Here is a 27,073-nt window from a genome sequence, read left to right on the forward strand (position 1 = left end):
TTACTAACAATTCATGATGTTTGTCTTACGTCTTAATTTTTTTTTGTTACGTTACAATGTTGCGTTCCCTAAAAGATTAAGGACATACTGAATTATAACTCGATTCCCATATCACCTCTAAACAAAAATGACATATGAATCCATGAAAAAGAAGGCAGCATAGCACTTGGTCACATGAACCAAGAACAAATAGAAAGAAACCTGCCTCATATTTTCTTCATGAGTTCATCTCCTCTGGCAATCTGGGAAACAATCAAGGGCAACAAAAATTGATCAAAAATTAAATTCTGGAATGTTATTTCCGAATAAAAAACGTTATAGCTGGCAAAAGTGCAAATCTACCAATGGCCTTTAATTCAAAATAACATCAGAACGTGTACAAAGTTCAGAGATGCTTAATCTGAAAAAAGATATTAAATTTAATCCACATGCTTAATCTGAAAAAGTACCTACAGTATTCTTCTCAAGAAGATCAAATTACGATTTTAGGCTTTCCGAGAAATCTGTAAATAGACAATGAAAATCTTCAGAGATTCACCCATTTAAGAACTCATTACCTACAAAAGAGAAGAACAAAATGTGTGAATTAATCCACGGTGGAAAGCCCATTTGGCAACTCTAATGGTGTACCCATAAAAACATCTACCAATCCATGTCAAATTAACAAATGTAAAGTTACTAATTATTCTAGTGGCAATCATTTAAACATATAGGTCCCAGATCCCAAACTAAGGAGGTAGCATGCGTATTTAGAGCCCTGATAGTTTATAGGCTTCCAGATAGTGACATGCAGCTACCTGATGCTGCTTGATCAATGTAAATCGATGCCCTGAAATGATCATTGGTGCCACACACTCTGGATTTGAACGCATCATTATATTCAAAAACTTAGATAATGATTTTTCAAGTCACTCTTCAACTTAACTTTGTAATAGTAGTTCCAGGCACTAATACATTTGGGATTTCTCTGAATAGTGGCCTCTGCCTCTGGATGCACAACAGTTGTATCAGTGGCAATAGATGATATTTGAGTTTCAAGTATCTCAAGCTCCTCTTTCTTCTCAGTCGATGGTGTATTAGATGCCACTTTTCGTGTATCTTTAATAACTTTGAATGCTTCTAAGTAACGCCCAAGGATGCTAATGCTTTGCATAGGTCTATTATAAGTTGGTAATGTTCGTCGTCCTTCATAAGATTTGGCAAGGGAGGCTCAATTATTGTTGGTCGTGTAGATTCTTCATCCGAATCATCATTGTACCATTCTCGCCCTTGGCCAGCCGATGCTATCGAGTTCTTTTTCTTCCTTCAAAGCTTTCCTTTCTTGAAGTGATCTCTTTGCTCTTGCAGCTTTCAATAACTCTACAAGAGCTGCTAGTGGCCTGAGACCTTGAAATATGAAACCATCTTGATGGTCATCTAATACTTTAACTCTTTCAAAAAGTGTGCTTTTCGGAAGCTTATTTCTTGGTCTAATTTTTGTGTCCGCATGTTCAACTCTCAAAGTTTCAGAAATAAAGATTGTTGGGAGATTTCACTAGAAAGTCACACCTCAATCTAGTTACTTTCTATCCCAAATGATTTCACTTGGAGCTCACACCAAGGAAATCACCCACCCAAGACTTTGGTAGTTATCACAACAAACTCAAACAAGCAAAGCCACTAATTTATCATCACCCATAGCAAGCAAACAATAAATAAGGAAGTAAATATGCAAAGAGACACAAAGATTTAGGTGGTTCGGTAAATGTTACCTACATCCACACAAGAGCCGAGTTTCCTTTATAGTAAAGATTGGAGAGTTTACAAGAGATATCAAGAATCAAGAACAAGAGGCCTCACTCAAACCCTAGCTCAATAGAGCTCCCACAATACCCAAGAAATGAATCTCTCAAAAAGTTGTCTCAAAACCCTAATCTATTTTCTTTATATAGGTGTACATAGAAAAAAAGGGAGAAAATGGGCTTGGTAAAACAATTGAAAAATTTCGGTAGGCATGGATGCCAGGTGCCTCTTCATCAGACTAAAAAATTGTAAACGTGGCATACGTACACCGGAGCAAGGCTTGATGGTTCCAACAACCCAACAATCTCCCACTTGGAACCTTCAAGATTCTTCATGCACATCACATCTCAATTGTAACAACTCAATCCAAATCCAATTTACTAATGAAACACTCAGCTCATCTATCATGGTCTTCAAGCAAGAAGACCCACCGAAGTTGAACACAACTTCAACTTCTCAGTAGGCACGGTCTTGGTCAACATATCCGCCGGATTCTCACTCCCTTGGATCTTCTCAAGTGCCAAAACCTCATCCTCCAACAGAGATCGGATAAAATGATATCGGAGACCAATGTGCTTGGTCCTAGAATGAAAGGCGGAATTCTTAGCAAGATGTATAGCACTCTGACTGTCACTATGTAACACACTTCTCTCTTGCTTCATCCCAAGCTCTTCCATCAATCCCTGTAACCAGATAATCTCTTTGCTTGCCTCTGTAACGGCCACATACTCTGCTTCTGTGGTAGACAAAGCAATAATCTTCAGAATGGCGAAATCCAACTCATCGTAAAGTAGCACCATCTTTGTAAAGACATAACCAGTAGTGCTTCTTCTGCGATCTACTTCTCCTACAAAATCGGCATCCACATACCCTTGTAGGTTCACAACACCCCTTCCATAACATAGACATTTATCTGTAGTACCTCTAAGATATCTCAATATCCACTTCACGGCTTCCCAATGTTGCTTGCCAGGATTAGACATAAATTCCATCGACTCCTCCTTTGCTTGGGCTATATCGGACGTGCAAACCATGGCATACATAAGACTTCCAATGGCAGAGGCGTATGGTACCTTAGCCATGAAGTTTCTTTCCTCAACAGTCTTGGGAGAGTGTTCCTTGGACAACTTGAAGTGGACTGCCAAAGGTGTGCAAGCTGGTTTCGCACTACCCATGTTGAACCTCTTCAATACCTTCTCAATATATTCAGCCTGAGACAACTCCAAAATACCTTTCTGCCTATCTCTTCTGATCCTCATCCCTAGAATTTGTTTCGCCGCACCCAAGTCCTTCATAGAGAACTCACTTGCTAACTTCTCTTTCAATCTCCCAATTTCTGACATATCAGAACTCGCTACTAACATATCATCAACATATAGCAACAGGATGACGTAGCTGGAGTCGAACCTCTTGAAGTAGCAACAATGGTCAGCGTTGCACTTATAGTAGCCATTTCCTTACATGAAGTTATCAAACTTCCTGTACCACTGCCTATGGGCTTATTTCAAACCATACAAGCTCTTTCTGAGCCTGCATACCATATTCTTTTTACCCTTCTTGATGAAACCCTCTGGTTGCTGCATGTAAATTTCCTCAACCAGGTCACCATGGAGGAAGGCAGTTTTAACATCCAACTGCTCAAGATACAAATCTTCCGCTGCAACAATACTCAACACTGACCGAATGGTATTCAGTTTCACCACTGGGGAGAATATCTCGTGAAGTCAGCGCGCTTCACGCTGAAAACCCTTGACTACTAGCCTAGCTTTGTATCTCTGGGAACCATCATGTTCCTCTTTGACTCTAAACACCCATTTGTTCTGTAGAGCCTTCTTACCCATGGGTAGTATGGCTAACTCCCACTTGCCATTTGAGATCAGGGACTTCATCTCACCTTGCATAGCAAGCTCCCACTTGCTTGCATCACTCGCCTCCAATGCTTCATCATAGCATTGAGGCTCGCCACCATCAGTAAGTAGCAAGTAATTCACATAGGTGGAGGGTAGATATCTCGTACTCGGTACATGTGGCCTGGATGTCTTCCTTGGGGCACGAGGTGGAGATGGACTCGGTGGTGTAATATCCTCATTATTCCCTGAGTCACTACTAATGTCATCCTCTAACTGTGGGGCTCCCACTATACCACGACTTATATCGAAGTCTTCCAACTCAACATACTCTGTGCCGCTCTCTGTACCCGATTCCTTGGTTTGTGCTTCATCTCTGTCCTTGTATATCACCTTCTCATTAAACACAACATCTCTACTACGAATGATTTTTCGATTTTGATCATCCCAAAAGCAATACCCAAAATCATCACCGCCATAGCCGATGAAGGTGCACTTTAGTGACTTAGCATCAAGCTTGCTTCTAGCTTGGTCACTAATGTGAACATAGGACACACAACCAAACACCTTCAAATGGGAAAGGTTCACATCCTTCCCACTCCACACTTCCTCTGGAATCTTAAAATCCAAAGGTACTGATGGTCCTCTATTGATCAGGTAAGCTGCTGTGCTAACACTTTCTGCGCCAGAAGGCTGCTTGTAAGCAAGCCTGCTAGTGTACGCATACACCTAGCTCTCTCTGTCAGTGTTCTATTCATCCGCTCTGCAACCCCATTCTGCTGAGGTGTCCCTGGCAAAGTTTTTTCCATCTTGATGCCATTGTCAGCATAGTACTTCTTAAAACCTGAATCCTCATACTCTCCACCGTTGTCGGATCTCAGCTTCTTTACTTTCAAGCTTGTCTCATTCTCAACCATGGCCTTCCAAGTCTTGAACACTTCAAATACTTCTGACTTGTGTCTCAAGAAATAGACCCACACCTTCCTAGTATGGTCATCAATGAAAGTCACAAAATATGACTTTTCGCCAAGTGAAGAGACATTAGCTGGCCCCCAGACATCTATATGAATCAACTCAAGTCTTCTAGCTTTCGGAGTCTGACCCATTCTCTGAAAACTCACCCGCTTCTGCTTTCTAAATACACAGTTCTCACAGAAATTAATTTCAGTCGACTGTAACTTTGGGAGTTTACCAGAAGAGTGAAGGATTTTCATTCCTTTCTCACTCATGTGACCAAATCTGCGGTGCCAAACATTCGGATCCTCTTTGCCATGTGCCACGACAATCGACTCACAACCATGTGCAGTCATGTAGAGAGTACCATCTTTCTTACCATTTGCAACAACTATTGAACCCTTCGAGACCTTCCAAGTATCACCGGTGAAGACTGTAACAAATCCTTCACTTGCAAATTGCCCCACAGAAATCAAATTCTTCCTCAAATCCGGAACGTGTCTGACGTCCCTCAATAACCATGATGAGCCATTCATCTTGACATGCACGTCACCCTTGCCGACAATGTCACAAGGTTGGTCATCACCAAGAAAGACCGTTCCAAGGTCACCTTTGGTGTAGTTCTCAAGGAACTCTCGATGTGAGGTAGCATGGAAAGATGCGCCGGAATCAAGTACCCAAGACTCCTTCTTGTGCTCCATCGAACATATCAAAGCATCATCTAGCATCTCAACAATATTAGCTTCTTGATTCTTTTTCTTGTTCTTATTAATGTTGTTGTTGTTTCTTGGTGCCGGGCAATTGTTACTATAGTGGCCATGCTTACCACAATTGTAACATACAACTTCACTTATGTCTCGAGGATTGTGTTCAACGCTTTGCAATCGGGGGGCTTGAGATTTCGATCTCCCCCTCCACTTTTTCTTACTACGACTCCTGTTTGAATTTCTTCCCCTACTTTCAGTGCTCAATGCCGACCCTGAAGTGAAGGACAATCCTGTCTCCGGATTTCCTCGGTTAGTACTATACTAACAATGTGCTCAAACTTCAACTTGGTCATTCCCGCAGAGCCACTAATAGCCGCCATAGTCGCCTTCCAACTTGGAGGCAATTGTCCAAGTATCGCCAAAGCTAGCACCTCATCACTAAATGTAATCTCAACCGACTCCAATTGGTCCTTAGTTTGGTTGAATTCATTTAGGTGATCCTTGAAGGAGGTCCCCTCCGACATTCTTATACTAAATAGCTTGGTGATCAAATAGACTTTGTTCTCGGCCGAGGGTTGTTCATACATCGTAGTAAGTGCCTCCATGAGAGACTTTGCCATCTTCTCAGTTTTAATATTGAAGGTTACCGACTTCGAGAGACTCAATCGAATTTTGGCCAATGCCTTTCTATCTTGCAAATCCCATTTATCTTGCGGAATCTCATCGGGCTTCTCACATATCAATGTTTCCATCAAATCCTTTTGATAGAGTACGTCCTCGATTTGCATCTTCCAATTGCCAAAATTTGTTCCTTCAAACTTCTCTATCTTGTAGTTTTCCTTTTCAGTTGTCATGACTTCCACTTGAACCAACACAATGGTGGAGACTCTCTCAGAGGAATTTCTTCAAATACCTAGCCTTCTTTGCTAAAGATGGAAACTTTCCTCACACACCTTGTTCCAATGATTCAACTGTAGCTCTGATACCACTTGTTGGAAGATTTCACTAGAAAGTCACACCTCAATCTAGTTACTTTCTATCCCAAATGATTTCAACTTGGAGCTCACACCAAGGAAATCACCCACCCTAGACTTTGGTAGTTATCACAACAAACTCAAACAAGCAAAGCCACTAATTTATCATCACCCATAGCAAGCAAACAATAAATAAGGAAGTAAATATGCAAAGAGACATAAAGATTTAGGTGGTTCGGTAAATGTTACCTACATCCACACAAGAGCCGAGTTTCCTTTATAGCAAAGATTGGAGAGTTTACAAGAGATATCAAGAATCAAGAACAAGAGGCCTCACTCAAACCCTAGCTCAATAGAGCTCCCACAATACCCAAGAAATGAATCCACCTAATCTATTTCCTTTATATATGTGTACATAGAAAAAAAGGGAGAAAATGGGCTTGGGCCGAAACAGTGAAAAATTTCGGTAGGCATGAGCGCAGGGTGCGCCCTCTTCATCAGACTGAAAAATCGTAAACGTGGCATACGGACACCGGAGCAAGGCTCGACGGTTCCAACAACCCAACAAAGATTGGATGGCAACCTCAAAAAGAAAATTACCATCTTTCCTTGGAACAGCTATGATAACTGCTACTTCAGCAGCATTGAGGTCAGCTTGTTCCATATATTGTGCGCCCCAAATTTTCCTTCAGCTACTTCGAAAGGGTGCTCTATCTTCACTCCACGCTGCAGCTCCTGTTGTAGCTACTGCACAACCATGCTTCCTGTCAAAAGCAGTATCTAAAGTCAACTTAGTATATGCTAGAGATTAGACTACAATCTTGCATAATTTAAATATAGACCATAAATCAAAAGGGTTGAGCAGTAGTATGGAAGAAATGCCCTCTGTATAAGGATGCTTCACGGAAATGATGCATTGTTCATACCATTTAGATAAATACTTTGCAGGTCACTATACTTCAATCACCGACAGATTTTGCAAATGATAACATTATCTATTGTATATCACAGTGCAAAAATCTATATAGAATAATCTATCACTAGAACCTATTAACCCACCCACATAGCATACAGACCAATGTGCCATACTACAACTCCTGACTTATCTCATAATAAGCTAAGCGCCTGTATTGGCAATTCACATACATTGATATGTGGAAAATTTTGAGTGTTAGTTGATATGTGGTATGTGAAAATATGTGATATAATATATTTCTTGAATGGCATCTACAATTGAACAATGTGAAAATCACTCGATTGCGAATAATACCAAGACATATTTCTGTATCATTTAACGACCTTATTAATAGTTTCTCATAAAACAAAAACGACAAAAAAAAACATCATACCCGAAACCTGATTTATGTGTTGTGCCTAATTAATGATCGGATAATTTTTTAGGGCTCGAAAGCAAGCAAGGAAAAAGACACAAAACTAATGAAGTTGTCATTATTTAGTAACTTGATGCACTATGTAGATTACAAAGATGCTTTCCCTAATAAGCAAAATGTGAGAAGTGGGATGAGGAAGGGGAAACCAACTTCAACATAAATCACAACTTCCAGAATAATCGAAGACAATTTAGCATAAGTTAATAATAATAGAACTTCTGGGTACACAATATTGGTGGTACAACTAGAAGAGTTTGGTGGAAGGACTACACTAATTCTCTTCGAGGATGTGCATCTGGAGAGTGCCACGTATAATTGTCCATGGCTGAATACAGGAGTTCGTAAATCTATCCCAACATACTTCACTGATTGTCCTTGGGATTTATTAATTGTCATACCGTACGCAAGTCTAACTGGAAATTGGTGGTGTGTCATTGGGACGACCATCTCTATAGATGAAGGTGTCAAAGAGATTCTAGGTAGAAGTGTTGGTTCGCTTGCGTGTTCCCCAGTTATAATGACTGCTTCAATCACTTTAGGGGCACATTGAAGAACAATCAGCCGCGTTCCATTGCAAAGGCCAGCTTTGGGGATAATGTTTCTGAGCAACATAATTGGGTACCCAAGTTTCAACTTGAGCCTGAAAGGAGGTAAACTGGATGGGTCAAGCGAGTTAAGGAACTCAGTTGGATAGTCACCAACAGGTGCAGGAGACTTATCACTATTTTTCCTTTTATTTGATTGAGAGTCAGCAACATCTGGAGTTGAGTTGGTCGTTTTCCTTTTTTTTTGTGGACTGAGATTTACAATCAGTATCAACAACTTTATTTGCAGCCAAATATTTGAGAACTTCGCCAGGAAACAAACACAAGGCCATATTGATAAGTGGTTAAAAAGTGTTATTTAACCCTTGATTATGCCTCTTGTTTAGCCATCTTAGTGGACTAATAGTGTTTATAAGTTGAGTTTTAAGATTCTACAGGTGAAAAAGAGAGTTTTGTGGAATATTAGAGAAAAAGGGATAAAATGGAGCAATTCGGAGCATTAAGGATCACATGGGAAGCCCGTGGACAATCATGGAGAAGGCCAAGGAATTGGAGCTATTAAAGATGCGACTTGGACCTATTTTAAAGCCTATTTGGAAGCCTAAGGCCAAAGGATTCGTTGCTTGGACCAAAGCCCATAAAAGAGGATAGAAGGATAGAGCAGAAGAGACAAAATCGGCTAGCGCGTTTGGGACGCATGGATCGAGCGTCCAGACGCATTGATTGCGTTTGAGATGCATGAATAGTGCATCCAGACGCATGAATCGACACTGTAGCCAATTCCTTCTCAGTTTTGGAGACGAAGTTGGACTCTGAAAGAAGTCTATTTGTATTAGGAAACAAATGACGGTTTGGAATGCTTCTAGAGCTCATTGTAACCTCTATAAATAGAGGACCTAAGTGCCTCATGTAATTTGCCAATTCACTTATATTCTTGTCTCCAGAACTTGGACAGAGAGAGATTAATAATAAAAGATCGGTTTTAACTAGCCGAGTCTTAATAAATTAGTCTTTCTAGTCTTATGTTCTTCGACTCTTCTTTTTCTTGTTCTTCCTTCTCTATGGAAGGCTAATCTTCTCCTTCAAGGGAGGAGATGAAGCCAGTGCTTAAGGTTTAATGATTCTTCTAGTTCATGGTGTTCTTCAATCAGGTTAGTTCTTTATATTTTTAGTTATTAGTTCCATTGCCCACACCAGGGGATGGAAGTATAGAATAGGGTTTATGCTTTGCAATATTAATATCATACTAGTGTTCTTTACTTTTTTTCTAGTAGTATAATTCTTTAGAGTTAGGGAAGTATTTTTTGTGTTGCCTTAGAAGGGGTAGCTCAGGGAGTGGCTGCCTAGGGGAAGTATTCTTTGTGTTTGCCTTAAGTGGTGATTCATTGAATGGCCGCCCTATTAGGAAGTACTCCTTGATGTTGCTCTTGGTAATACATTGAATGGCTGCCCGAGCTTACATAACAGGACAGAAGATATTAATAGCATAAACATAGGAACAACCTTAAGTAGAGTTAATTGTTAACGATGTTTCGTCCAAGAGGGCATCGACACTCGCTCGTTTGCCTAATTGTAGTCTACTTGTAAGAACAACCATGAAGCAGAAGGTCATAGATTAAAAGTATTGGTGGATTCTAATCTCTTGAATTCCCTCTCTTATAAATTTTCAATAGTTTAGTTAATTTAGTTTAGTTTAACATTAGAATCTAAAATCTTTACAGTCATAGTTTTTAATCCCTTAAACCCCCTTTCTAGTCCTGTCCTTCACATAATATACACTTAAAAGTGGAACAATATCCTACTCATCCTTTACTTATTGAGGGATAATTAGGTTTTGATACGCTTCTATTTTGTTTAATGACCATACACCATCTACATACACAAAAATAGGCAAGGTCAAATGGCGCCGCTGCCGTTTTAAGTTGTTTATGTTTAACATTTTCTTTCAAGATTAGAATTTTGGATATTGAGGTAATTTTAGCCGCATCATCCATCCTTTTAAGAAAGAAAGAAGCTTGAAGGACATCTCGAAGACAAGATCTACCATCCAGGTTAGTCGAATCTTCATTCTTTTTATTTCATTATTAGTATAGCTGCATCGTAGTTTAGTTTTATTGTTTTCTTAGTATAGTTGCATCATAGTTTAGTTTTATTGCTTTCTAGTATAATTGCATTTAGGACCTTTTCAACAATTGAAGTTGTAAGCCAACACAGCGAAACATCAAACTCTAGTGTTTCTTATGCGAATCTTGACAAGCGGAATATCGATGCGTAGGCGTGGTACTTAAACAATCCAAGTGATTCATCATAACCCTAGAAGAGACGACTTTAGACAACGGCGATACGATACAAAGCCCAAACCAGTTGAAGGAAAATAGTTTTACATTTTAGTATAACTTAGAATAATTGCATACTATTCAAGCATAGTAGGATAGTTTTTCGTTATTTTTAAGATAGCATTTTCTAGTGTATGCCCGTCGTCCATATCATCGTCCGGTAAGAACACAATGAGTGGACAAGGTTTAACAACGGACTCATAAGAATACTAGGCGAGATTTACAATAGCCGACGAATGATGATGGAGGTGTTTTTGACACCAATAATCCTGAAGCTATCCCTCCCATGCAAGCACAACAGAGGAAGAAGCTGAGCGATTTTTATTTGCCAATCATTGGAGACCCACCCAGCAGTATTGTTTTTCTAGAGACAGAAGCTAACCAGTTTGAACTTAGAGCATTAGTAATCTTTGTACTTCCAAAGTTCAATGGTTCAGATAATGTTCAGCCTTATGTTCACATGAACAAATTTCTATCAGTCCTCAGAACTTTCAAGAACCAGAATATCAAAGATGAGAGTATCAAGTTGATTCTTTTTCCGCTCTCACTCGAAGGTAAACCATCCGAATGGTTAACTGCACAGTCGATCAATTCAATCAACAACTGGGAGAAGTTAAGAACAAAGTTTATGAACAAGTTCTACCCACCCCAGAAGACAGATGCCATGCAGCAAGCCATCAACAATTTCAAAGGGAATGTGATGGAAGAATATCATCAAAGCTGGGAGAAATTCAATAATCTGCTAGTCTCATGTCCACATCATAGTTATGATAAGAGCACACTGGCTCATTTTTTCTTTCGAGGACTTTCTACTATGAACAAGTAGATGATACAGTCAATGCATCAAGGTAAGTTTACATCATTGGATGGAGAGGAAGCCTACAACTTTTCGAGAATTTAGTGAAGACACTCGACAATGGAGTACTAGCAACGAGGACGTAGCTAGAGTGGAGAGGGTGCCGAAACAATTTGGCAACCAAATTCAAGAAGACCCAAATCGAGCAATGCTATCAATTATGGCAAGCCTATCAACAGGACTTGAAACTCTAAACAAGAAGTTTGATCAGCTCTCCATGAATCCTCTAAAAGCAAACAATTTCCAAGCTAAACCTCAGCCAACCAAGCCTTGTTATGCCATTTGTGAGCTATGTTCTGATGAAGGCCACACCACTGAAGAGTGTTCGTACTATCTGGATACTAATGCAGAGGCATGTAGTATCAACTCTTTAGGAAGAAATAACCAGTTCAATCAGGGACTGAATTATTGGAAGCCACAAAATACAAATCAGAGGAATTTTCCTCTAGGATTCCAAAATCAGTCAAATCAGTTCCAGAATAACCAGTATCAGTTCCAACACTGCCAGCAACCATACAGAAATCAACAGTCATACCAGAACCAGCAATACCAAGCCAACACAAACAGAGAGTTAGTACCAGATCTTATGAGTGGATATATTGCCCCTACGCCTCAGTCGAGCAAAGTAGTTATCTCACATCTGGAAGAAGCTATCACCACCATTGTCAATGAGCTGAAACAGACAAATCAAAGAACCCAGAAGTTGGAGAGTAATTTTAGTGTCATTCAAGGCCAGATAGGGCAAATCGCTGCCGCCTTGACGGAAAGATCGAAAGGAGCATTACCAAGCCAGCCGGAGCCAAATCCGAAAAGAAGATGTGTCCTGCAGGTTGATAACCTGGAGATTACTCATGAACAAGTTAATGATGTTACCACTCTGAGGTCAGGCAAGAAAGTTGATAACAAGATTGTCTATGAACCAGGAAAAGATTCTATGGAGCCTGAGGTAACTTATGTTTCCACCATCCCACCCAGTTCTAACATTCTAGATATATCTAGTGTTGTGCCACCCACTGAAGTAACTGTTAAGAGAGAAGCTGAAGGAACTATTGTGGAAGTAAGTAAGAAGAAGCCATCACGACTAACTCCACCTGTCACTCCACTATCTGTTACCAATCCAACCAAAGCCGAAAGAAGAGAGCCGATATTGAAGAATCCGCCAGCACCATTTCCTTCGAAACTAGTGAATACCAGAAAGAATGACCAGTACAAGGAGATTTGCGATGTATTTTAGAATTTGCATATTAATATCCCATTTCTGACCGCCATCAAGCAAGTCCCCTCGTATGCCAAGTTCGTGAAAGATCTAGTAAAGAAGAAAACCAACATTCCGAAAGAAGCTTTTATCGCTCAAAGATGTTCATCATACCTACAGAATCTAGCGGTTGTGAAACTAAAAGATCCTGGAAGTCCAACTGTTACATGCAGAATTGGAGGTTTTTTGGAGGAGCAAGATTTATTAGATTTGGGTGCCAGTGTGAATCTTCTACCATATTTTGTCTACGAGAAGTTAGGCTTGAAGGATCTTAAACCGACTGATGTTACTTTATAGTTGGCAGATAGATCAGTAAAGATACCTAAAGGAATCATTGAAGACGTCATAGTCAAGATCGAAGATTTCTATTATCCGGTTGATTTCATAGTACTCGACACAACACCTAAATCGGTAGGCGGATACCAATCATTCTAGGCGCACCATTCTTGGCCTTTACGCAAATGCACTCATCAACCGGCCAAAACGGTAATATGGCGTTATCCTTTGGTAATATGAGAGTCGAAACCAATATCTTCCATACGTTACGGCAACCCGCGAGGAGGTGTGTCCGCGGAAGCGAGGTATGCATGATTGAAGCGTTAGCACAGGATTATCTAACTCATTCATATCCTGCTGACGAGTTGTTGAAAGCTTAGACAGACTCAGACTGTGAGGAACTTAGTGTTGAGGCAATCAATGCGATTTTGGATTCATCACCTATCATGGATGACAACAAGTTCAAAGAAAAGTTTGAATTGCCTATGCCTGATGGACCATCTAAAGAGCTTAAGAAGGAGCTGCCTAAGCTAGAATTAAAGCCTTTGCCGTCTACACTCAAGTATGTTTTCTTGGGAGATTTGGGAACCTACCCAGTAGTCATTGCGTCAGATTTGATTGAGGAGCAGGAATCCAGGTTAGCAGCACTTTTAAAGAAACACAAGTCAGCTATAGGTTGGACAATTGATGATGTCAAGGGGATCAGCCCTATGATAGTTCAACATAGGATTCATTTGGAAGAGGATTCCAAGACTTCTAAGCAAGAGGTCGTCAAACTCCTTGACACCGACATTATCTACCCTATTTCTGATAGTCAATGGGTTAGTCCAGTTCAAGTTGTGTCAAAGAAGTCTGGAACCACAGTAATCGAGAATGAGAACAATGAGTTGATTCCAACTAGGATTCAGACTGGATGAAGAGTTTGCATCGATTACAGGAAGTTGAATAGCGCATCGAGGAAAGATCATTTTCCATTGCCTTTCATCGATCAGATGTTAGAAAGATTAGCTGGACAAGTTTACTACTGCTTTCTTGATGGTTACTCAGGATATTTTCAGATCCATATTCACCTTGAGGACCAAGAGAAGACCACATTCACATGTCCTTTTTGAGGATTATGCGCACCATCTCTCCTTAGTCCTTAAAAAACTTGCGATACCAACTTAGTTCGAGGCGGGAAAAGTGCCACTTCATGGTAAAGGAAGGGATAATGTTGGGTCACCAAGTTTCAAAGGAAGGAATTCTAGTAGATCAAGAGAAAATGTCTGAGGAAGTAAGCTAGGTTCTTTGTAAAATTGCCATTTCAAACTTGTCCCGGGTTACTGACCATTAAGAGAAAATTGTTGGTACAAGGTATACTTTTGTCAATCACATGGAGAGAGATCAGAAGAATTCCTACAAAGTGGAACCTAGTGGGTGGGAATACTAGTCTTGAGGATCTGACTATAAAGGACTCAAAAGTCTTGAGGATCTGACTATAAAGGACTCAAAAGTCTTGAGAATCTAACTTTAAAAGACTCACATTACGTATTGGGGATCTGACGTAAAAAGACCTAAAAATTTGTTTCTTGAACTAATTCTGATATTCGGCATCAATGGTAATATCCTACCTTTTTTTCTCATCCATTTCATTTACTTCTTTATACATTGAGGTCAATGCATGCATAAGTAGGGGGAGGGTGTACTTGAGAAATGAATTTCGAAAATTAGTTTTCAAAAATAAAAATATTTTTGTTTCTATATCAGTAGCATGAGAAAAATGAATTTTAATGATGAGTCTGGGATATATATATTCTATACTTTGCTTAGTGTTGAGTTTGATAGATAGTTGATATTATTGATTTCATTCTTGCTTAGACTATTTATTATGCTTCGGACATAGTTCTTGTTGATAGAATTCTTTATCAAGGCACCACCATAATACTTGGTTAGTTTTGTGTACTTTTGCTAGAAGAGAGATTTAAACCCCGAAAGAACCTGGAAGTAGAATTTTTAGACTTAGCCCGTGAGACTTGAGCTTTATACCCATTCTTTTCGAGAGTTCTTACGAAAAATCCGAAGTCTTAGTGACTCAACATCTTTCAGTTCTTTATGTCGTTGTAATATAGTCTCATTATTTGTTGATTTGGTTAATCACGAAGTGACATCAACTGGGGAGATAGCCATTAGGTCTTGTAGTCTATTTAAAACAGAGTATCATACTGATAAGTCAAGTAGTGAACCCATTCAGCCTTTATCCCACCTAGTAGGACCATCATGTTAAACCCTTTTGAGCCTTACAATAAGCCATTTTCTTTCATAAAACCCTTTACCCGTCACCTAACTCCAGACAAGGAGTATAGCCAAAATCTTTATCAGCCATACCCATATGTTTCTGAGAATACAAGGGGCACAAAGAGGAAGAAATAGCACAAAAGGAAGATTACAAGGAAATACCAGAGAGATACAATGGAGACCATCATTCTGTTCTAAGTGAAAGAAGCGAGTGGAAAAGCATATCCAGTACTAATCAGGGATATACCACTGAGTTTTTTTTTTAAAAAAAAAATGTGTTGAACAGAATGGATGGAAAAGCTAAGACAAAGGAAGAATTTTCTCTGCAATACAGAATTTAAAGAAATCTTCCAAAGAATGAAGCAACCCTTAGTGTTTTTCAGAAACAACCTTAGAATCCTTTTTACCTTTCCTTCATAAACTAATACCCAAGCCAATTCAAGTTACAACCCATGACTTATCACTACAGTATGGTACAAAGTCTAGAATAGGTGAGAGGATGCTAAAGTGAAGGATCCGACACTTCATATGTGATTGACATTCTTTCTATGGGACTACTTTTATTCAGAAGTCTGTTTTTCAAGGTAGTATGTGGAATGTTCGTATGCATTATTTTTTTCCCCACATACATGAGGTAAAATAGTTGACCATCTTCTGAGAGATTCTTTTCTGAGAGTATGACCGGTGAGGATTGAAAGTCGAGATTATCTACTTATAGTAAACTAGGGATTCCGTTTCTTGGATAGGAGAGTATAGAAGATTGACTGAGTACACACATAAGCCTTGATTGAGAATTTTGTCAATTTTTACTATCTCCCATCATAATCTATGAGTCTTTGCAGCAATGTAGTCAGCAATGGAGACTGTCTATTGGAGTAAGCACTAAGTGGGTAAGGAATTTTTCTGTCTGAAAAATACTACCATTCTTGAACATGCTATTGATTGATTTTGTGGGTATATTACCTGAAAACCCTCACGAGACTATAACTCGTCCTTTTTGGAGAACTTAAAGGTTTAAAGCCTTGTTGCATATGGTAAATGCAATCGCGATGCCTGCAAAAATGAGTTAGGATTTTATTTTTGTTATTAGGATGTGATTTTGATCACTTATCTATTTTTTATCTTATTTGCTAAGAGACTAGCAAAAGGCTAGTTGGGAGTTGTGATAAGTGCTCAAAAAGTGCTATTTAACCCTCGATTATGCCTCTTGTTTAGCTATCTTAGTAGACTAATAGTGTTTATAAGTTGTGTTTTAAGATTCTATAGGTGAAAAAGAGAGTTTTGTGGAATATTAGAGAAAAAGGGGTAAAATGGAACAATTCGGAGCATTAAAGATCACATGGGAAGCCCGTGGACAATCATGGAGAAGGCCAAGGAATTGGAGCTATTAAAGATGTGACTTGGACCTATTTTAAAGCCTATTTGGAAGCCCAAGGCCAAAGGATTCGTTGCTTGGACCAAAGCCCGCAAAAGAGGATAGAAGGATAGAGCAGAAGAGACAAAATCGGCTAACGCGTCTGGGATGCATGGATCGAGCGTCCAGACGCATGAATCGACACTGTAGCCAATTCCTTCTCAGTTTTGGAAACGAAGTTGGACTCTGAAAGAAGTCTATTTGTATTAGGAAACAAATGACAATTTAGAATGCTTCTAGAGCTTATTGTAACCTCTATAAATAGAGGACCTAAGTGCCTCATGTAATTTGCCAATTCACTTATATTCTTGTCTCCAGAACTTGAGGCAGAGAGAGATTAATAATAAAAGATCGGTTTTAACTAGCTGAGTCTTAATAAATTAGTCTTTCTAGTCTTATGTTCTTCGACTCTTCTTTTTCTTGTTCTTCCTTCTCTATGGAAGGCTAATCTTCTCCTTCAAGGGAGGAGATGAAGCCAGTACTTAAAGTTTAATGATTCTTCTGGTTCATGTGTTCTTCAATCAGGTTAGTTCTTTATGTTTTTAGTTATTAGTTCCATTGCCCACACCAGGGGATGGAAGTATAGAATAGGGTTTATGTTTTGCAATATTAATATCATGCTAGTGTTCTTTACTTTTCTTCTAGTAGTATAATTCTTTAAAGTTAGGGAAGTATTCTTTGTGTTGCCTTAGAAGGGGTAGCTCAGGGAGTGGCTACCTAGGGAAAGTATTCTTTGTGTTTGCCTTAAGTGGTGATTCATTGAATGGCCGCCCTATTAGGAAGTACTCCTTGATGTTGCTCTTGGTAATACATTGAATGGATGCCCGAGCTTACATAAAAGGAAAGAAGATATTAATAGCATAAACATAGGAACAACCTTAAGTAGAGTTAATTGTTAACGATGTTTCGTCTAAGAGGGCATCGACACTCGCTCGATTGCCTAATTGTAGTCTACTTGTAAGAACAACCATGAAGCAGAAGGTCATAGATTAAAAGTATTGGTGGATTCTAATATCTTGAATTCCCTCTTTTATAAATTCTCAATAGTTTAGTTAATTTAGTTTAGTTTAGCATTAGAATCTAAAATCTCTACAGTCATAGTTTTTAATCCCTTAAACCCCCTTTCCAGTCCTGTCATTCACATAACATACACTTAAAAGTGGAACGATATCCTACTCATCCTTTACTTATTGAGGGATAATTAGGTTTTGATACGCTTCTGTTTTGTTCAACGACCATACACCATCTACATACACAAAAGGAGGCAAGGTCACATATCATTAATATCCTTGACATCGTCGTTCCTTGCAGCTAGAATAGTACGTTCTCTTAGGAATTCTGGTGTAGCCGTGCCCTCCTCGTCCAACTGAGGGTATACAGAGAGAATCAGGTGTCTGAGACTTGTACAGCTTTGTATACCTAATGGCAGCTCAACTATTTCTTCTGGATTTGTGCCTATCTACACGATCAATTAAAAGTAAAGTGCAGGTTCAACGTTGAGTATTTGCGGCAGCAACATTTCAAAGGCAATGTTGTCATAAGTATTTACCTCGGTAAGATAGGTTCCAAAGTCAATGTTGTCTACATCTGATATGTCGAGGCACATGTTTTGAAACAGATGCAAAACTTCCACATGCCTCCAGAGTTGAGACCTACGCAAAGATGCAGCAACAAAATCTTCACGGACCCTTTTTGGTATAACGGGCAATGTTTGTCGGAAATCCCCTCCTAGAATAACGGTTATGCCACCGATTTTTTTGTTTTTGTTTTCATAGATATCTTGAAGCGACCGATCAACAACTTCAATGCAAGTATCTATGTTGCATGGGGACTTCATCCCAAATAATAAGTTTTGTCTCTTTAAAAAGTCTGGTCTGCAATGAATCTTTGCCAAACCCACACATGGTGTTGTTGAAGACGTTTAGGGGCAAACTAAATGTTGAGTGAGCAGTGCGTCCCCCAGACAATAGCAAAGATGCAATTCCAGAGGAAGCCACCATTATAACGATATTACCAATACAACGACATGACGCTGCAATCGTATTGTACAGGAATGTCCTCCCTGTGCCCGCGGCTCCATTCAAGAAAAAAATCTTCCCTTGAGCATTGTGTATGGATTCTATCACCGTATTAAAAGCATTGCGTTGCTCTTCATTGAGAAGACTAATATTAGCATCAGTTGCTTTTTGTAGGCCCTGATGGTTTAGATGCTACTGCTCCCAAATAAGTATGTTTCCAACTACACGGCTCCAATCTTCCTTTGGTAGGGGCATGTTAAGGAAATTCGATAGATTCTTCCCACTTTCTTGAAGCAGTTGTTCCAACAAAAGCAAACTGTAGTCTGTAACTCGGGCCTCAGATGGATTCCCTATAAGAAACTCATTTTTCATCTTGTGCGTAAGGTCATCACATATATTAATGGCAAATCTATTCCACAATACTTCCGGACGTGTTGGAGAGCACTCTGTTAGGATAATGCTGAACAATCGGCGCAGCTGATACCCAGTCCGCATGCAAGATGCCTCCTGCAAACATTAGCTCCACTCTTGGTCATCTTCCAATAGCCCTTGTGCAATACATGCTGCCTTAAACGTACTGTATGGAACACCGTCCACCATTTTAAGTGATTCGAATGATGTGGGCCCTTTAACAATGGTTAACAACATGCGTAGATAAAAATGCTCCCCGGCATTAGGTTTTTCAAAAAACATTCGGCCAATAGCGAAATAACTATCTCGACTCCTAGATGTCCATTTTTTAAAGCCCCTGTTGTAAACAAAGGCTCCAGGCATCTTTGGATAAGTGAACTCTCGGGCTTTTAGATTTTCAGCACAACATTTAAAGAATGCGGTTAGAGTTGATTGTTGATGTTCAGCTCGAGCGAGAATTTCAGGTCGTACAGAACCCGATGCATCCCATGCAAATGTATTGCTAAGCGAACAACGTTAGGTACCTTTTGGTGCATGTTAAACTCTAGAAGCCGCCAGACAGCTTCCTGTGGGCCAATATACCTCGCATCGATGTATTGTTGTATCTCATCATTTGCTCCAGTTAACACCATGGTTGTTTTGTCGAAACCCTTGTAAATGTATTTATGGATATATTTGACTACTCGAACTGATGCACACACTTCAACATTAATGTGGCAATCAAACAGCTCAGATAGGTACAGATTATATGGAGCCACATTTTGGTTGGTCACTTTATATATCTTGTGCTTGTACTCTATGCCGGTGTTGCGATGCATATAAAGCGGGTATCCTTCTTGATCCATCATTGTTTTTTTTCAGCAAATTCCCGCGGGTATTGGAACCTGCAACGACCATCTTGCATGCAGGGCGATTTTGGATTTTCAAAACCACACGGACCATGAATCATACATTTCATAATTGTTTGAAAGAGAGCAGGCAGTGTGTCAGGATTTGGATTCTCAGTAGAAACAATTTGATCGACTTGTTCAGTGGTACGAATCTTGTCTTCGTGTTGTAGGAATATGAGAGCATGCATGTATGGAAGGCCACGCTTTTGGAATTCAATGGTGTAAACATGTACGACCGCATGACCGAAAATGTGTTTCTTGGTTATTTCTTCCATTATTGCTCTATGCTTCATCACAAAAACACACGCCACTAACGCTAGTTTATCATTAGATTTTTTATGGCTTTTAAGCTCCATTAGAACTTCTGGCCAATTCGGATTCGCAGTTGCTGTAAGGAAAACATCTGGATGTTTATGGTAGCGTGTGACGGCCATTGAATCTTGGTAAATCTTGTACATATGCCTTGGGCTGCCTGTATAAGATGATGGTAGGATAACACGTTGCCCAACTTGGCCTGGATGCAGGCCCTGTGCTGCAATATCTGTTAATCCCTAGTATAATTCTGCACGAATCTAAACTTGTCGATCTCTGAGAAAATGCATCGACTAAAAATTGTTGGCCTAGGGCGCCCGCGTTCAAAATAGGGGAATACTCTGATGCGCGATCAAACATACGATAGGCATAGTATTGCGCTTGTGTCAAACGCACATCAGTGTGACAATTGTTAACAACGTTCCACTGACGCAGGTTAGGAGACCAACCGAGATCCCCTCGTGGAAAGAGAAGAACATAATGGAGGGGCGAATACGCGGGGTTACACTCGCTGATCCTTTTTAACCCACCTTCTCGCAAGTGAAGAACAATATCTCGCATGCTATCAAACGTACTCCCCTCTCCTGGCAAAATCACAGCTATTTCTTTGTGGATGGAAGGTTGTAGCGACGCCGGTCATTCCTAGAGCAATAATGCAGTTGGGCTGGGACGTTGTTATTTGGAGAATTAGTTGCATTTAAAATCTCAAAAACATTCATATACAACCTGTAAAAGTTGTTGTTTTGGATAAGAGTGTCCTGAATGATGCTCAAAACGTCCTTTGATAGCTGAGGGTTCCTATGAAGACGATGATTCAAAGCCTCGTTTCCATCATAGAAGTAAAGTTGTGAATAGACAGAATCCCTGCCTAGAGATGGAAGGAGTGACCCGACTCTGTGGTAGAGTTCTCCATGGATGACAAATGATTGTGGACCACGTCCACTCAATACGTGTTGGTCCGGATCCACACCAAGGCTTGTAAAAGCATTACATGCATTATATGCACGAATGTGCTCACGGAATGACACTGCGCGTCCATCATTTCCTTCGTATAGTGAGTGGAGAGCAGGTGGTAATGGCGATAGCGAGGGTATCCTGACTTTCCCTTGTAAACAACACATCCCAAATTTTGGGTTTTTTTTTTGATGAATTTGTCAATTTCTCAGCCATCCAGTGAAGAGTTGAACAATGTGGGCAACACACATCCATCCGTCCTAGAAAATGGCATCCTTCTGGCAAATTAGCCAATGGTTTCACTAGGAGATTTGTTGCAGCGCCTTCACTCAGGCAGTCCGAATCAAATGGATTCCACATTTCAACCCGAAATGCATCTCTAGCGGTACAATTGGCTCTTTCGTTGCATCGCTCAGACGGGGTACTGTACATGAAAAAGTATTTAGTTCATAAGTTTTCTCCAAAGTAGTATAAAGCTTTGAGGGGGCAATCCGAATGGAAGAGAAAATATGTACTTGAAGAATTTTAAGGAGGATGATCTTCTCTGACTAACACACAGGGGTGGATCAAAGGTGCCAACATCCTTAATTTTTTCTTGGAAAAGAACTTCATTCTCTCGGGACTTTAGATGATGACCCAACCAAATACGTGATTGTGTAATGCGGTGGTTACGGAGCCAAATCATAAACTATGTCCTTTCCATTTTTTTTATTTTCATTTTGAGCTGATGGGGAACCCTCAACGACAAGTGCGTAGCAATGGGGCCGATGAGTTGATGGTGGCACACAGCTGCGCTTAATTAAAGTTGAGCTAGGAAGGCGGGCCATTTTGTCCTTGTCGCTTCGGACACGACATGCAAGTGTCTTTCGGTTAGGTGTCACAGTTGGGCTCAAATGGATGCAAATATCTTTAGATGGTAGTTGCATTCCCTGAGATGTGGATGAAGATGAAAGGCGCTCTCTTTCTCTCCGAGCACGTTGTGCGATTGTGCGGCGAGAAAGCAGAGGAGGAGCAGATTTAGGAGCAAGTTGGCGTTGGAGCTGCACTCGTGGCGTTTTGTTGGAGTTTGCACTGGTCTTTGAACAGTAATTAATCGAAATAAGCACAGTTAAAACGGCACGCTATGATCGGAATAAGAGATGTTATGGTCGTAATAAGACATTGTATTAACAATGACACAATGATCAAATGTTTTTTTTTGTCGGTTTAAAAGCCGGGGAGGAAGCCACACGCACAATTGGTTAATTAATAATTTAAGGCAGCAAGTTCTCCCCCACCATTGGGTGTTGCACTTGTACAGTTTACGGTGGGCAAAAGAAAACTAAATAAATACATGTGCGGGGAATAAGCAAAAAACAAAATACATTATGCTCAAAAATATAAACGCACCTTAATTTCGTTAACAACTTCAGTGTGAAGTTGCGCCCGCGCCCCTGATCGATGAACTTGTGAGCTCGACTATAGGTAAAAAAGAAAGCAGGCAGTTTATTGGTTGAGTTAGTAATGGGGATTAGATACGCTAGCATCGGACAACACTTTGCAATGCGGAGATAAGAATTATACACATACCTTAATTTCTTTGACAATTCGACTTCGAATTTGGTTACGTATTGTCGCCCGGTAGATCTCCACACCCCCTTGCACAGTGAAAATGTAAGGACAACCTCAAAAACACATTAAAAGAATTTATTTGTTCGAACTAATCACAAAGCAAGGGTCTAAAATTGCACCATCTACGTGATACCTCGATTTCAAGAACCTTGTGCCCTTCCACCGGGTCTAACATGTTTTTCTGAGAAGTTACAAAAGCAAGAATTAAATCTAACCACAACTGACCAAAAAGTAAAGAAGTTAAATAAAAAGGTAAGGAGAAAGAAACCAAAGTTATCCTAAAGTATCAACAGCATCGAAATGTAATGTAAATGAATTTGTCGACAAAGTTAGAAATGTGATAACAACAAATAGGGAAATGTGGTGCCACCAGCCAAAGGACCAAATACTAAAAAAAAAAAAGCAGAAGAAGTTGATTTGTAGTAACCACCAACCAAGAAGAAAAGAATCCCCGGTGGCACCAGTGTCAAATGAAATGTTATAAATGTAAAGACGGAACGTATGAATTAAAGTGTATCAAGAAAAGTCATGGTCAGTAAAAGCCAAAATAGAACCGAAGCAAAAAAGTCATTACATTTAAAAGGGTTTGATAACAATGTTATTCTTCTCAACTTCTTTGGGAAGCTGAGATAGAATTTTGTTGCGCATAGTCTCCCGACAGAATTTTACGATGTACTAAATAGGAAAATGTAATGACAACCGCAAAACAGGCTTAGAAACAAAGTTGTATGAACACACAACAAATCTAGGGGGAAAAACACACTCAAAGGCACTCCTAGACTTTTATGACCGTGTGCGCTTCCAATCGATCTAGACACACTCAAAGGGACTCCTAGACTTTTATGATCGTGTGTGCTTCCAAGCGATCCAGCGTACATATGTAAGGAGACACAAAATAAGAATGAACGCCAAGGAACCTAAAAGTGAAAAGAGAAAAGATAAGAACAAAGAAAGAAAGAAATAAAAATTGACCAAAGCCCTTAAGTAGCACATACAGGAATTAAATGAAAAGGACATCTAAGAAGATGTGGTTTGAAAAGGAGCAGAGATTTGACCAAATACTTAAAAAAAAAAAAAGAGCAGAAGAAACCGATTTGTAGTAACCACCAACCAAGAAAAAAAGAATCCTTAGTGGCACCTGTGTCAAATGAAATGTCATAAATGTAAAGACAGAACGTATGAATTAAAATGTATCAAGAAAAGTCATGGTCGGTAAAAGCCAAAACAGAACCGAAACAAAAAAAAAGTCATTACATTTAGAAAGGTTTGATAACAATGTTATTCTTCTCAACTTCTTTGGGCAGCTGAGATAGAATTTTGTTGCGCATAGTCTCCCGACAGAACTTAACGATGCACTAAATAGGAAAATGTAATGACAACCGCAAAACAAGCTTAGAAACAAAGTCATATGAACACACAACAAATCTAGGGGGGAAAACACACTCAAAAGCACTCCTAGACTTTTACGACCGTGTGTTTCCAATCGATCTAGACACACTCAAAGGGACTCCTAGACTTTTATGACCGTGTGCGCTTCTAAGTGATCTAGCGACATATGTATGGAGACACAAAATAAGAATGAACGCCAAGGAACCAAAAAGTAAAAAGAGAAAAGATAAGAACAAAGGAAGAAAGAAATAAAAATTGACCAAAGCCCTTAAGTAGCACAGGAATTAAATGAAAAGGACATCTAAGAAGATGTGGTTTGAAAAAGAGCAGAGATTTAAAAACAAATAGTATAATACTTTCCTTTGTCTAGTTAAAGTACGATACAATACTTAAGGGAAGAGTGGGCCGAATCGGGCGTCTAATATTTGATTGAGATCGTGGCGCAAGCTTAAGGGAAGAAGACAACAACTTGAATCTTTTAGGCATGAGAAAGAATATACATTGGAAGAAGCAGTTTGGAGACGGCAAAGAAGCGAAGAGTTATTTCTCTAATCGCGGGACGACTATTAGAAATGAAAAGGTTTTGTTTTGTTTAATTGAGCTATTAGAAACAATATATGGAGAAGAAGAGGAGCCGAAGTGGGCATCTGATATTTGATTGAGCTATAGGCGTTTGGTAATTCGTTGTAAAAGAAATGATTCACCAAGCAACGTAAATAATTTCATGTGTGAAAAGGGCGCTGACATTAAACTTCAAGAATCAAATAAGGGCATTATACCCACTAAACAGTAAGAAATATACTAAATCAAGAAGTCATATAGAGCATTTTCTACACGTAGCATCATTGCACCAAGCATAATGCTAGCAAAAGTTCCAACGTTTAAGTATGTGTACATATGCAAAGTTTAAAAATTCCACAAATAACCATAAAGATTTTTTTTTCACAAAATAAAGAGGTCAAGTAGGAAAAAAAATCAGAAAAATGACCAAAAAGATAATAATAATAAAAAATAATATACATACAGTACTACACTTTGATTCCATCCATTCAATTTCAACTTCTAAGACAATCTAGTAAGGCTCAGTGTCGAATTAGTTCTTAACCAACTAAGTTATACATACAGAATATAGAGAAACACCAATCCGACATTCTACTTTCAAAGAAAAATCAACTTAGCCATGAGAAATACACAATTGGAAAGAATGAGAAGATTAAAGAGAAATACTAACTTCAAAAGCACTCCTTTAGAAGAGTTGAAAACTATGAAACAATAGCCCATCCAACGAAAACCGTGCAACCGCAAGTTAAGCTATAAAAAACAAACGAATCAGTGGTCGCACATTCTCAAGTAAACAGTTTCATAGTTATGTGAGACCCAAATTTCAGCCAATGAATCAAAACATAAACCATTTAAACTTTGGGAATAAAGAACAACCGAAGCAAAAGAAGAAAAGAGGATAGAAAATTTACCTTGGCTTTGGTGAAGAAGACAATGACATTGGTAATAGCCGGGAGAGAGATCTGTAAAAGTTAGGTGAATTGGAGAAAAGAGAATGACTATTGAGAATTGAGCGAATGTAAAGAGTTCTGTTGAAGAGAGAGAGAGTTTTGTCTGTAAGAAGTTGAAGGGTTGATTGGAATCAAGAATGGGCAGGCTTACTAATTAATTCTTTTCTAATCTGACATGTGTCTTGGGTTTCGACCCTCGATTTATACCCCTGAAACTCAATCCCAGCAGCGTGTCAGGAAACAGTCTTATTTTGTTAAGTTGATGTTATTTTGTGGATTTGAGATCATATAGCTTAAACAATTTAAAGATGTAAAATTAATAAAATTAAAACTAAACATCTATTAAGGAAAACTACTATGTCGTCCAATGAATTCGACAAATGCCTCTACAAAAATTAGGACCTTATACCACGACATTTAAATCCAATGAATTCAGTGCCAAACTCTTTCAATAACTCAACCAAATGAAACTGGTAAATCATTTTTTCATGTCACTTGAGAGAAAAAAAATTTCTTCATTAACTTTGGTTAATCTATCTCAGCCCAGGGTAACATGCATAAATTGTTGGCTCTGGCCTTAACGACCAGAACAAAGTGGCCCATGGTGTTTTTCCATGCTACAACCCCGTGTATATATTTTTGTTGTATTCGTTAACTATTAGTGCTGAAATAATAGTATCTACTTAGTATAATGGATGGAATCTTAGATCAAGGAAACACAAGAAAGTTTCAAATAGCAAGCCGCAAATGAGTAATGATTGCAACTGTAATTATGAACTAAAAGTGTGATGATATGAACCTTAATTAGATTATATTGCCAAAGAACCTTGGAGTTACTTTTAAATGGGCTCACTCATAACCTATATTTAAGTGGATCATTTTTTGTCACACCATTCTTCAATAATAATATAAACTTATATAACCCATTTCTTCTCTCGATTATGAAGAAATAAATAAGTGTTATAAAAGAATGAAACTAGAGAGAATAATTAGTATCAAACTTGAGATAAATTTCTTATTCACTTGAGGTCCTATTTATAGTTTAGAAAGTAGGACTATTACACTCATGATTTCATATTTTGTATAGTGATGTACTTATAGAACTATTACACTTAAGACATCATATTGTTCTGTACAGTAACAAAATTATTACACTTAAGACAACATGTGTTGTATAGTGATCACTCATTATTTTGTTTACTTTCATAATACTCCCCCTTGAGTCATCGCCGTATATGATTAGAAACACTATCTTGTTAAACTCTTGATTGGAAAATCTTCTAACAAAAATCAAATCGAATTGAAATGTGTAATTTGCTTTCGTAGCATTCTTTTGGATGCTCTATCACTATTCAATGACAGTTGC

General features: G+C 39.0%; 1 long non-coding RNA gene across 6 annotated transcripts; it reads right to left on the minus strand.

Moving 5' to 3' along the window:
- On the minus strand, positions 1 to 26,715 carry LOC147514561 (uncharacterized). Of its 6 annotated transcripts, none has more exons than XR_015208637.1 (8): positions 25,669 to 26,715; positions 25,428 to 25,507; positions 22,941 to 22,988; positions 22,766 to 22,833; positions 22,586 to 22,654; positions 6,865 to 7,028; positions 454 to 503; positions 1 to 242 (listed from the first exon to the last, which is right to left on the minus strand). It is a non-coding gene; the product is annotated as an uncharacterized LOC147514561 (long non-coding RNA). The 6 variants fall into 6 exon arrangements; XR_015208633.1 differs by having other exon boundaries at positions 450 to 503; XR_015208632.1 differs by having other exon boundaries at positions 454 to 557.
- Between the last annotated feature and the right edge of the window lie 358 nt (positions 26,716 to 27,073).

The sequence above is a fragment of the Coptis chinensis genome, chromosome 2, assembly GCF_015680905.1.
Source record: "Coptis chinensis isolate HL-2020 chromosome 2, ASM1568090v1, whole genome shotgun sequence".
NCBI lineage: Eukaryota > Viridiplantae > Streptophyta > Magnoliopsida > Ranunculales > Ranunculaceae > Coptis > Coptis chinensis.